The sequence below is a fragment of the Delphinapterus leucas genome, chromosome 12 (genome assembly GCF_059928025.1).
Source record: "Delphinapterus leucas isolate spDelLeu-1000000601 "Yukka" chromosome 12, BTC_Dleu_Yukka2, whole genome shotgun sequence".
Classification (NCBI taxonomy): domain Eukaryota; kingdom Metazoa; phylum Chordata; class Mammalia; order Artiodactyla; family Monodontidae; genus Delphinapterus; species Delphinapterus leucas.
In genome coordinates, this window is record NC_143140.1 from 50090211 (window position 1) to 50102555 (window position 12345).

Here is a 12345-nt window from a genome sequence, read left to right on the forward strand (position 1 = left end):
GATAAAGGAGGTAAGAGAATATATAATGGAGAAAAGACAGTCTCTCCAATAAGTGGTGCTGGGAAAACTGGACAGCTCCATGTAAAAGAGTAAAATTAGAACATTCTTTAACATCATATACAAAAATAAACTCAAAATGGATTAAAGACCTAAGGTTAAGACTGGATGCTATAAAACTCCTAGAGGAAAACATAGGCGGAACACTCTTTGACATAAATCGCAGCAATATTTTTTGGATCCATCTTCTAACACAAAGGAAACTAAAGCAAAAATAAACAAAAGGGACCTAATTAAACTTAAAAGTTTTTGCACAGCAAAAGAAACCACAGACAAATGAAAGACAACTTACTGAATGGGAGAAAATATTTGCAAATGGTATGACTGATGAGGGATTAATAGCCAACATATGTAAACAGCTCATACAACTCAACATCAGAAAAAAAACAAACAACCTGATTTTAACATGGGCAGAATAACTGAATAGACATTTTTCCAAAGAGGAAATGCAGATGGCCAACAGGCACATGAAAAGATGCTCCACATTGCTAATCATCAGGGAAATGCAAATCAAAACCACAGTGAGACATAACCTCACACCTGTCAGAATGGCTATCATAAAAAAGAACACAAATCACAAATGTTGGTGAGGATGTGGAGAAAAGGGAACCCTCATACACCATTGCTGGGCATGTAAACTGGGGCAGCCACTGTGGAGAACTGCATGGAGGTTTCTCAGAAAACTAAAAATAGAACTAACATATGACCCAGCAATTCCACTCCTGGGTATCCTGAGTATATAAATGAAAACAAAAACAAAAGCACTAATTTGAAAGATACATACACCCCAATGTTTATAGCAGCATTTTTTACAATTGCCAAGATCTGGAAGCAGCCTATGTGTCCATCAACAGACGAATGGATAAAGAAAATGTGGTATACACAATGGAATACTATTCAGCCATAAAAAGGAAATAAATTTTGCCATTTATAGCAACATGGATGGACTTGGAGGGCATTATGCAAAGTGAAATATGTCAGACAGAGAAAGACAAACACTGTATGATGTCACTTATATGTGGAATCTAAAAGATACAACAAACTACTGAATATAACAAAAAGAAGCAGACTCACAGATATAGAGAACAAACTAGTGGTTACCAGCAGGGAGAGGGAAGTGGGGAGAGGCAATATAGGGGGTGGGGAGTAAGAGGTACAAACTATTAGCTATAAAATAAGCTGCAGGGAGATACTGTACAACACAGGGAATATAGTCAATATTTCATAGTAACTATAAATGGAGTATATATAACCTTTAAAAATTGTGAATCACTGTATTGTACACATGTAACTTATATAATATTTTACAGCAATTATGCTTCAACTCAAAAAATAGACTAAATTTAAAAATAAATAAATAAAATATTCTACTCATTACCAAAAAAAGGAAAAGTAGTACTATAATTTTATTGAGAAGAGGTGGGAATGAAGCAGATTTTAAGTAAGCTAACTCTTTAAAGTCATGGTATAACAAGCAATAAATCATACCTATTGTTGATAAATTGAGAAATATTAAAATGAGTATATCATTTAGAGAAAATGGAGGTAACTTAAGTTTAAGCATGGAAATCACAAATGATTGCTTCTGGTGTTTGTGATTGGGGTGGGGAAAAGTAAGGTAGGGACTATTGCTTTTAAAAATAAACTACTTTGTAATAAAGTATTTAAAAATATTTGCATATTATTTTGATAGAAAATTTTAAAAATAAACTACTGAATGAAATAGATTTGTAGACAGAGGCCCTCCATTTTGCTAAGTTAAGACTCATTAATTATCATTTTTTATTAGTAGTACTATTTAAATCTATATGAATATTCCAAACTGCATTATTACTATTTCACATTGTTGAGAAAGCTACAGCAGAAGTTTTACAATTCCATGCTAAAATTTAGAGATAATATAAAAACAATTTTGGTAGAATTTCCTTGAATAACCAGCTCTGTCTTATTTTAAAAAATGACCACAAGACTAGTGAACAATGACTTGTCCTTAGTGAATCTATGCAGGTTTCTCTTTCAAGAACTCAAGTTTGCAGGAAAAAATTAGTGTTTAGTTCAATTTCTTGGTGAAAAATTGCCATTATATTTGCTCATCTTCAAGATTTATGGTGATTTTCTTGTCCTATAGTTTCCTTAGAGATTCTTAGCAGTGGTTCAGCTATCTCATCTGTGAATTTCCCAGAGACTTCAATAATTTACCAGGACACCATTTGCTCTATCAGAGATTACATTTAGTCCAACAGCCTGTGCTCTTTAATATACTTATCTTTAAGTACTTCCATTCCTTCTTCTCAATGTTTTCTTTTTTTGAATTTTATTTTTTTATACAGCAGGTTCTTATTAGTTATCTGTTTTATACACATTAGTGTATATATGTCAATCCCAATCTACTTCCATTCCTTCTTATGAATGCTATTTTCCACTTTTTAATATGAAGATGATTTTTATTCATATGGGAAATGGAGTAAAAATATGAGATAAGTAGTTTCATTTTTTTCTTTGGCACTTATTAATATGATTGGTTATAGGCAATGAATCAATACTTTGCACATCCAGACATATATGAAATGCAAATTCTACAAAACTATTTTGTTGAGTTAGACAGTACCACATGATTTGAAATCATTATTTTTATAAAATTATAGGCTGTAACTATCCATTAGACAGTATTGGATTAAAAACCATTAGTAATAAAATCAGTGCATCATCAAATTAACAATTTTTATGAATATCATTAATTTGGTTAACACCCAAATTGTTTTTTATATGACCATATGATTATGGGAAATAAAAACATAATAATAGTTCTCATGGGAATTAGAAAACTGGTTCAAATTAACCTATTACAGTTTTGTTTTTACAAGTGTTTTTGCTATTTGGAGAAGTAGAGTATGTCACTCATTTCAAGCAAACCCAAACTGATGTTAATCTCCAAATGGACATGAAAAGTGTTCTCTCTTAAGGATGCCAGTTTAGACTATATCTCAGCACTGTAAAATGAAGTTTTTCTGATTATTTGACTTGAACTGCCTAGTAATATTTGCAACAGCAATGGTAATAAAACTATCCTCTATGACATGCGTGTCATTCATCAGGCACTATGCTAAGTGCTTTTCATACGTTGTGTTTAATTTAGTACCCTACAAGTAGGTGTTATCCTTTTTAAGTGTATCAGAAAACTTGGGTCTGAGATATTAAATATTGTGCCATAGGATAAGTTAGGCTTAGCATTAAGTTTCTTTTTTCTTAAGCACCCTGTTAATAATTATAACAACTGTCTCCACTTAGTACACCAACTAGTAGTATGATCTAAATTTAGTGACCAAAGGGCAAATTAATTCATATTACATTTGGTTAAGGAATAGGAGGTAAGCAATCCATGAATGAAGTTGAGCTTTTCCACTTGATTGTATCTGATAAAAAAATCACGATTTCATTTTGTCTTAGATGAAATGATTCAAAATAATTATTTTTCGGACATTCAATACATGGGTCCAAAATAATTACATTAATGCTTATTGAGTTATAATTGTTTTGTATTTGAAATATCTGTAAAAAATTTTAGAGGCATTTCTAAGTCAATGAAGGTTATGCAGAGAAGGACTGAAAACTGATTATATCTACAGCATCTTCCTAATGCAAATTCAGTTAATAATTAAGATTTTAGTTTTGAGATTTAAACTCCCTCAGACAAATATCCTGTCAAAGCTTTGAAATTCTTAGATTATGAGTAATGTGTAGGCTAAGTTTTAAATTGTTTACCCATTTTCTTAAAGGTAGGTCCCTTCTTTTTCTATAAATTTCTTCAAAACTTGACTTTGGAAACTCCACTTATCATTCAGTTCACAGATGATTCTTGTGATGGATAGCTCAGTAACACAAATATCCTTAGAGGCATTGCTCTCATGGATGCACGTTGTAAATCCTAACCTCATGTTCTTTCAAGCACTGTTTTCTTTTAGAAGACTAGGAACAGAAAAATTCTATACAAGCATTTCAATAACGCAATATATCTTTAAGAAAAAATTCATCTTCTACATTTAGGGATTTCTTTTTCTCTCCTCTCCCACAGAATCCTCCCATCATAATATCCATCCTTCCCCCACTTCCCATCCAAATCAGCTCAATCACCCACATTTAAAAAACAAAAAATCTATGGCTAGATTTTTCCAGGCAGAAGAAGAAAAGCTCCTGCTTTCCCCCAAAGGGCAGATGCTAACTTCTCCCACCCTCACTCCTAGGCCACGAAGAGTTCCATTACCTTTAGTGTTGGGTACACAAACACAGTCACGGGACAGGAGAGCATCTAACATATAGAAGCTTTAGCATAATGTGTGAAAAAAAAAAATCAAACCATTCTGCCTCATAGCCTATTCTCATTTGCTTCATTTGTTTGGTATTACATTTCTACAGTTTTCCAAGATGTTAACATCTATACTACAGATCGCATAATAAGCACCCAGAATATGGATGGCATGTATTTTTCTTCTAAAAAATGGAGTGTTTAATAAGTGTGCATTCAGCAATTATTGAATTGAGCAGTTGTTAAATTGAGTAAATTTCTTTCACAATCATTTCAATTTTCCTAAACTCTTGGTTGCAATTTTTTTCTATTGCAAAAAATCTACTCTACATAGATTACAACTGCTTCAGGATATTCACATGATAAGTTTACCTAACAGATCAATTTATACTGATTCATTTAAAAGTACTGAAAGAGATTTGCCAAAAGCTGATATATCTGCACACTTCCTTCCATATTAAAGCACTGTTGTAGGCAGCAAGGAGATGACATTCTTTTCAACCCCCAAGACTTTTACTTTAGAAACGTACCTGTGCTATGAAGAAATCATTCTTTTAGCACTGCCTCTAGCTTCCATTCCTCACAGCAGCAAGTACAGATTCTGTTTGTATTTCCTATAGCTTTCTATGTGATTGCCAGGAGCAAGATAAAAATTTGTCTTGCAAAGCAAGTTTTAGTTCAAGTACTGTGTGAAAAGTAAATGCAATCATTTTCACTACAGATATTTTCAAATAAATTTGGAATATAAAACGTTCTAATGTTCCCCAAAATATGCACACATAAAAAAAGTATCCGATACTTAGTGCCCTAGCTGGAGGTCATATTCCTTATCTGTCAAATAGATTAAAGACTGTAGACTCTGTTTTATGGGTTTTTATAGAAGTTAACAAATGGACTCCAAAACAGCACTGGACATAGACATCTAGTTGGCAGGTGTAAGAATAAAGAGAATAAATGACAACTGGAAGATTTCCAGACTGTAAGTTTCTGGTGTGGAGAGAAGAACTTATTAATTTCGTGGAATTCATTAAGCAGACATTTTAAAGTCCCTGTTAATCTTGTATTTCTGTACCTTCTTCACTCTGGACAGGGTGTCCTGAGATGTAGTTCTTCATATGGGTGCTATAAGGAGGATTCTTCAAGAATAACCAATTAGATGCACTTGATACCAAGCAGTACCCACATCAGGAATTCATCTTCTTGAATTTAATTTCTTTTTCCCCCTCTGTTTCCTCCTCTCTTTTCCCCTTACTTGATCTTTGTGATTATACTCTCTAATTAATTATTAGCATATAAAATTTTGCTTCAGTCTCAGTTTTTGTTGTTGTTGTTTTAGGAACACTTAAGTATTACACAGGTAGAATGTGTTAATGAGTACAAGAGAGCTGTGAATGATGTGACAGGAGGGTTTAGAAAAAGAAGAGTTTTTTCCTAAGTGCAGTATCTAGGTTTGTCAGGAAAGTGATGAGGAAGCAGGGTTTTAGGTTTTATTTTGAAAGATGAACATAATTCTGATAGATGAAGATGAATAACATTGGCATTCTAGGTTGAATGACAGTTCAGACAACAGTGTGTCCAAGAGCAGTAATCCAAGAGAGGTTCTTTAGGAGAAAGCTGGAAGTAAGGATAGTGAATCAGATCACTGAAAATCTTGAATACTACAGGCGCCCAGTGCTGGACAGCATACACTCTTATTCCATGTTACCACACTTAATGCCATGTCAACAGGAAGCCAGAGCCGCCTGGAAGGGACAGATCATGAGAGCGAGCCGTGGTTAAGAAGCCTGGTTTTCAAATTTTATTCTGCACAAAAATTTTCTGCAGAGAATTCTAGGATCTATCCTCAGGCATTCTGATTCCGTTAAGCCTGAGGAGGTGCCTCAAGTCTTCATTTCTACTAAGTTCCCAGATGCTGTTTATACGTCTGTTCAGGGATCACACTTTGAGTAGCACTCATTTAGAAAAGGTCTGCTCTTTCTATATCCCAGTCCTAAATAGACACAACTCAGACCTGTGTGTTTCTAAATATGGAATATAACATCTTTAGCCATCCTTTAAGTGCTTTCTGGGTATATGTGCATTTCGGATGGGTTGACATTTATTTTAAGCAATTTATAAAGCATTGGATTTCTGCACAACTCTGTAGTTGATGCTGATAGAAAAAAATATCACCAGGTAAACCTGAAATTAAACTTTTCTAATTAACTCAATACTAATCTACTTTCAACAGAGATGATCAGGTTCCTGCTGGGATACGGCACAGGAAAGGAACTGTTGTTGACAGGGAGCATCCAGATGCACATGAGAGATCATGCTATAAGAAAGTAATGAGGACCCCAAATAAGGAAGATTAAGAAAGATAAGGCATCACAGAGAGAGTCTCATCTCCCTGTTGTAATTTTCCTGACTCTCTGTCAATGGATATTACTTAGCCAAGAGAGTGATCTGTCTTTGGATAGCTTACAAATACAAAGAAGAGGCAGAGTATAGGATATGTAATCTAGAGTTCATCCACTTATCTCACACATTCCTAGGTCCTGTTCTGAGTACCGCATCTCCAGAGAAAACAGCCATGTGGTGTAAGGTATCACTGAGGGAACCCGGGATGCTCAGTTTGAAAAAAATTAAAGAAAGATCCATTGTGTGAATGGGTGTTAGATACGGGAAGTGCCATTTTCTACAAGGCTGTCATATAAGACACTAGGGGGAAAATAAAATGAAAGAAGGATAATGAATGAGAGAATGAAACAATCTGGATCCAACATTATGATAGCTGTCCACATGGAATGACCTGCTTGAAGAGGAAGAAAGTTCTCCATTACTGAAGCTGTTCAAAACAAGTCAGGGTAGCAGCTAATTAGTTAGAAACGCATTTTGTAAAGGTTTGGGAAATCCTTTGCTACTAATTCAAAGGTGACAGGGAAAAGGGCTTTTTTTCCTAACTGGATATTTGCACGACTGTCAGGAGGTCTGAATTTACAGGTGAATATTCTGTTTTGTTCAAAGTACAAGGGAGACTCCACAGGTCGGTGATCTGAAAGTTAATATGGGAACAAAAAGAGCATCCTCCTGACAGGGCACTGAATCTATATTCAACACAGCAGGGTCCCCGTGAACACTTAAAGTCCTCAGTGGGAAGTAGCCATCTTACTGAAATCTAGGTTTGCTTGCAATTATCAGGTCTTTTCCATGCTGTGTCCTGGAGTGTAAAGAGAAATTAATTGATGGCCTAATAGGTGAGAGCAGAAAAGGAAAGTCTTTTCTGTTGTGCTGAGTTAAGAATAAATAGGTTTCCATTTTCTTGCCGTGTCTGTTAACTTACGTTCATAAGGAGCACTGTTAAGTTTTCTCAACCAGAATGTGAACTAGAGAGGCTATACTAGGTGGCTTCATTAGAGTAAAATCACTTAACTTGTTGCTATTGAGAATTCCTCATTTGATGCTCTCAGTAATATAACTTTTGGTAGGGAATTCTGGAAACTAGTAGAGAAGTCAGAAACTTTGAAACAGACGTGAAGGATGTCTTTAACGGGCTCATCAGTAGACTGAACATGGGCTGCTGAAAGAATTAATGAGCTTGAAGATGTGTAACAGTAACTTCTCAAGCTGAAAAACAAATGAAGCAAAATATCCAAGAACTATGGGACAATTACAGAAGGGAATATAGGCATATCGCATTTTATTGTGCTTCACTTTATTGCACTTTGCAGATATTATGTTTTTTACAAATTGAAGGTTTGAGGCAACCCTGCAGGGAGCAAGTCCATTGGTGCTATTTTCCCAACAGTATTTGTTCACTTCGTGTCTCTACATCACATTTTGGTAATTCTCACAGTACTGCAATTTTTTTCATTATTATTATATTCATCATGGTGGTCTGTGATCAGTGATCTTTGATGTTACTATTGTAATTGTTTAGGGGCACCACAGACCACGTCCATGTAAGACTTGAACTTAATCAATAAATGTTATGTGTGTTCTGACAGCTTCACCAACTGGACATTCCCCCATCTACCTCCTTCAGCTTGGGCCTCCCTGTTCCCTGAGACACAACAATATTGAAATTAAGCCAATTACTAACCCTACAATGGCCTGTAAGTGTTCAAGGGAAAGGAAGAATCCAACGTCTCTTGCCTTAAATCAAAAGCTAGAAATGATTAAGCTTAGTGAGGAATATGTGTCAAAAACCCAGATAGGCCAAAAGCTAGGCCTCTTGACCCAAACAGTTAGCCAACTTGTGAAGGCAAAGGAAATGTTCTTGAAGGAAATGAAAAGTGCTACTTAAGTGAACACATGAATGATTAGGAAGTTTTCTTTATATGTTTTAGATTTAGGTATTTTATATATTCTTTCTAGTCTGCAAACCCTTAATCTAGTCCTTATTTACTTCTTACTATACAATTCCCTTATGTTCTGATTAAATCACTACAGAAGAAAAGAAAGGCACTAAGTCTTTTTAGTAGATTTTCTTACTATGAGTTTATAGGCAAATTGAATACTACAAAATAAACTAATACAGTGGCCACAATGTACCTGGAAGTCTACTTTTTATCTAATTATCTGTGCTCTTTCAATAATCAACAAAAAGATACTAATTCATAATTAATGAACATTTTTCCACCCAAATGAAATGGAAGATTGAATTTTGGGGAATTACATAAATGTTTGCTTTGTTAAAGTGATGCAGATTTGTTGAATGGATATGATTTTGTAAATCTACTTTTATGTGAAAATTCTTTTGTCTTCTAGCAGATTCATTTATCTATATTGCTAAAAATAACTTTTAAAATAAATTTTTAACTTAAGTATAAAATAAAATTGCTCAGGTAGATGCTCTTTTTCGATTAGGAAACATATATAATGTGAAAGACATTTACTCCTATGGTGCAATAAGACTAACAAATACAATTAAAATCAAAGTTTTTTTTATGAGGCTATCAAAGAGCAGTGATGAACTAAATTCTAGAGAGGAAGTACCCCTGTTAAATGAACAAAGAGAAGCAACAGCTTTCATAACTAGGCTCGAGCACCAGATCTCAGTGCAGGTGGTGAGAGGAGCAGATTTGCTATCAATGGAAAGACTTTGAGAGACAAGGAGAAACCAAACGAGAATGTGATGAGCTAACAGAATGGACTGGAATTTTGAAGAGCCACAAATGTGAGAGGACACTTTCAGCCCCCAAATTCTTCTCTTCACCAAACCCCTATGTATTTTTCTGAGAAAGCACCAGTGGAGGGAGTCCTGAAAGCTGAGAGAATCTATGGAGTCTCCCACATTTGCACAATGCTTCTAATCCTGCTAGGGCTGAAAACCAACTAGCTGAAAATTTGGCCTGATACCCTCCCAGCTCAAATACCAACAATAAAAAAGTACTCCTCCTCACCATCAGTGCTGTGGGAAATGAGGGCAGGGCTAAGCAGAGACAAACTCAACTTAATCTCAGTTCTAGCTCAGCCTCACCTCAACTTGATTTTTGGAGGAATCTGATAACCAATTGCCATCCTAACCACCAGACAGAGAAAAGGGCTTGCTTGCAGTATCTTGGAAATATAAAACAAATCTTAATAGAAATATATTAGTGTTCAATCTCCTCTTTTCTGCCTAAAACTGTCTAGAATATAATTTTTTTAATGAGAATTTTTTAAAAAACATGAAAATGTGACCCATAATCAAGAGGAAAAGTAGCCAACAGAAGCAGACCTACAGATAACCCAGACACTCCAATAACATAAAAGTGACCATTTTATATGTTAAATAATTTACAGGAGAAGATAAGATATAATAACTGAAAAAATGAACAATTTCAGGAGAGAGAAGAAAACTTTTAAACAGAAGCTGTTTCATTAAGTTCTGTTCTTTACTCGTTTTTTTATATTCTCTTCAGGTTTAATTATTTTACTAACTTCCTATGATGTTTAAATCATTGAATAATAATTTTTTCCTAATATACACATATAAGGCTAATAATTTCCTTTGTCTAATGTCCTTTGGTAACCAATCAAAAATATTCCATGTGCGCTCGAAAGATATGTTACGTGTGAGTTTCTGACATTTTTTAATGCTATGATTTGTATATGCCAGCTATTTTGATCTTATTAATTTTTCGTTCAAATATTTTATAATCTTATTTAATTTTTTCCTGATTTTTCTATCACTGTAATAGAATCTCCCACTATGATTATGGATTTATCTATTTCTTCTTTTATTCTACCTTGTTAAGTTTAATGTAATAAAATTACAAAATTAAATGTAAATAATGTAAATTTAAATATAAATAATGATATATCTGGTTTAAATTAACATTTCAATCACTTGCTATATAGCTATACTCTGTTTATCTTTCCATTTTTACCTTCCTTTGGATTGATTTTATTAATCCACAACTTTCCCACTTTTAGCTTTGTAGCTATTCACTCTTGCACTGTTATTCAGTATTATACTAGAAATTACAATATACATCACTAATAAAAGTCTAAAATAAAGCAGTGCTTTCTTTTAGGACAATTTTTTAGAGCAGTTTTTGTTTCACAGCAAAATTGAGGGAAAGGTACAGAGATTTTCCACATACCCCTTGCCGTCTTTGTCAGCATTATCAACAACTCCCCACCAGAGTGGTATATTTGCTACAATTGATGAACCTACACTGACACATCATAATCACCTAAAGTCCATAGCTCACCTTATGGTTCACTCTTGGTGGTGTACATTCTGTAGGTCTGGACAAATGTATAATGATGTATATCCATTATTATAGTATCATTCAGAGTATTTCCACTGCCCTAAAACAATCATCTGTGCTCTGTGTATTCATCCCTCCCCACAAACCCCATTCCCTGTCAACTACTGATCTTTTTACTGTCTCCATAGTTTTACCTTTTCCAGAATGTCATATAGTCAAAATCACGCAGTATATAATTAAAGCAATGCTTCTAATTCTTTCAAGAAAATGCAAAGAGGGCTTCCCTGGTGGCGCAGCGGTTGAGAGTCCGCCTGCCGATGCAAGGGACATGGGTTCGTGCCTCAGTCCAGGAAGATCCCACATGCCGCGGAGCGGCTGGGCCTGTGAGCCATGGCTGCTGAGCCTGCGCGTCCGGAGCCTGTGCTCCGCAACGGGAGAAGCCACAACAATGAGAGGCCCGTGTACGGCAAAAAAAAAAAAAAAAAAAAAATGCAAAGAACTTTGCATTCTTTAACTCAATTTATATCCCTGCTGACTTATCTGCCAGCTTTTGGTGGTATATTTTAACTCTATATCATGGCAGACACTGTAGTGTGCCATCCACATCCCCCTTCACTGAAGGACTTTCTGCCCCAACTGCGTGGCAGCCTCATGATGTCAGCCTCTTCTAGGATTGCCTCAACTGCATAGAGCCACCTCACGCCAGGCCACACTCCTTCCTGGGTCAGCCCTCATCCAATAGGTGATATAGGAGAGTAAAGATCTAGCCAACTTGAGGCATCTCTGAAGGTTGATTTCTATTCCAAAGCTTTTTGTGAAGCAAAACGATTCAAATAGTAAACACACTTGAAGCCTCCATTCCAGATGTGTGTTATCTGTGCTAGAACATGGCCTCAGGAACATAATATGAAGCTATTAATTTGGCTAATATATTTTCTTCCATCCCTATTAGAAAAGAGGATAAGAAACATTTCATACTCACATGGAACATATTTAGGTTTTGCCCTAGAGTATGTTAATAATCTTCTCATATTAGTTATAATAAAAGCCAAGAAGCTCTGGAGTGAATGAACATTGTGTACAATACACCAATCTGCTACACTGATAATATCATGATAATTGGACCAGATGAGCCAGAATGGGCTAGTATGTTAGAGACCTTCGTAAGAAACCTTCTCCTAAGGTCTCCTACAATTCTGCATGTCTTACCACCAAGGCACTGACTACCCATTGTTCTGGACCATCTTTTCAAGAATGTTTCATAGCAAATAACCTTGGAAAATAAAGATAGTATCTCCCTCAAGA

General features: G+C 35.1%; 1 long non-coding RNA gene across 2 annotated transcripts in view; it reads right to left on the reverse strand.

The window, feature by feature from the left end:
* LOC149747883 (uncharacterized) overlaps positions 1-12345 on the reverse strand; it is a 904363-nt gene continuing 892018 nt past the window's right edge. For both annotated transcript variants that reach the window (XR_016395104.1, XR_016395105.1), the window contains one exon: positions 1-12345. This exon is cut by the window's right edge and continues 44054 nt beyond it. This is a non-coding gene — a long non-coding RNA (uncharacterized LOC149747883).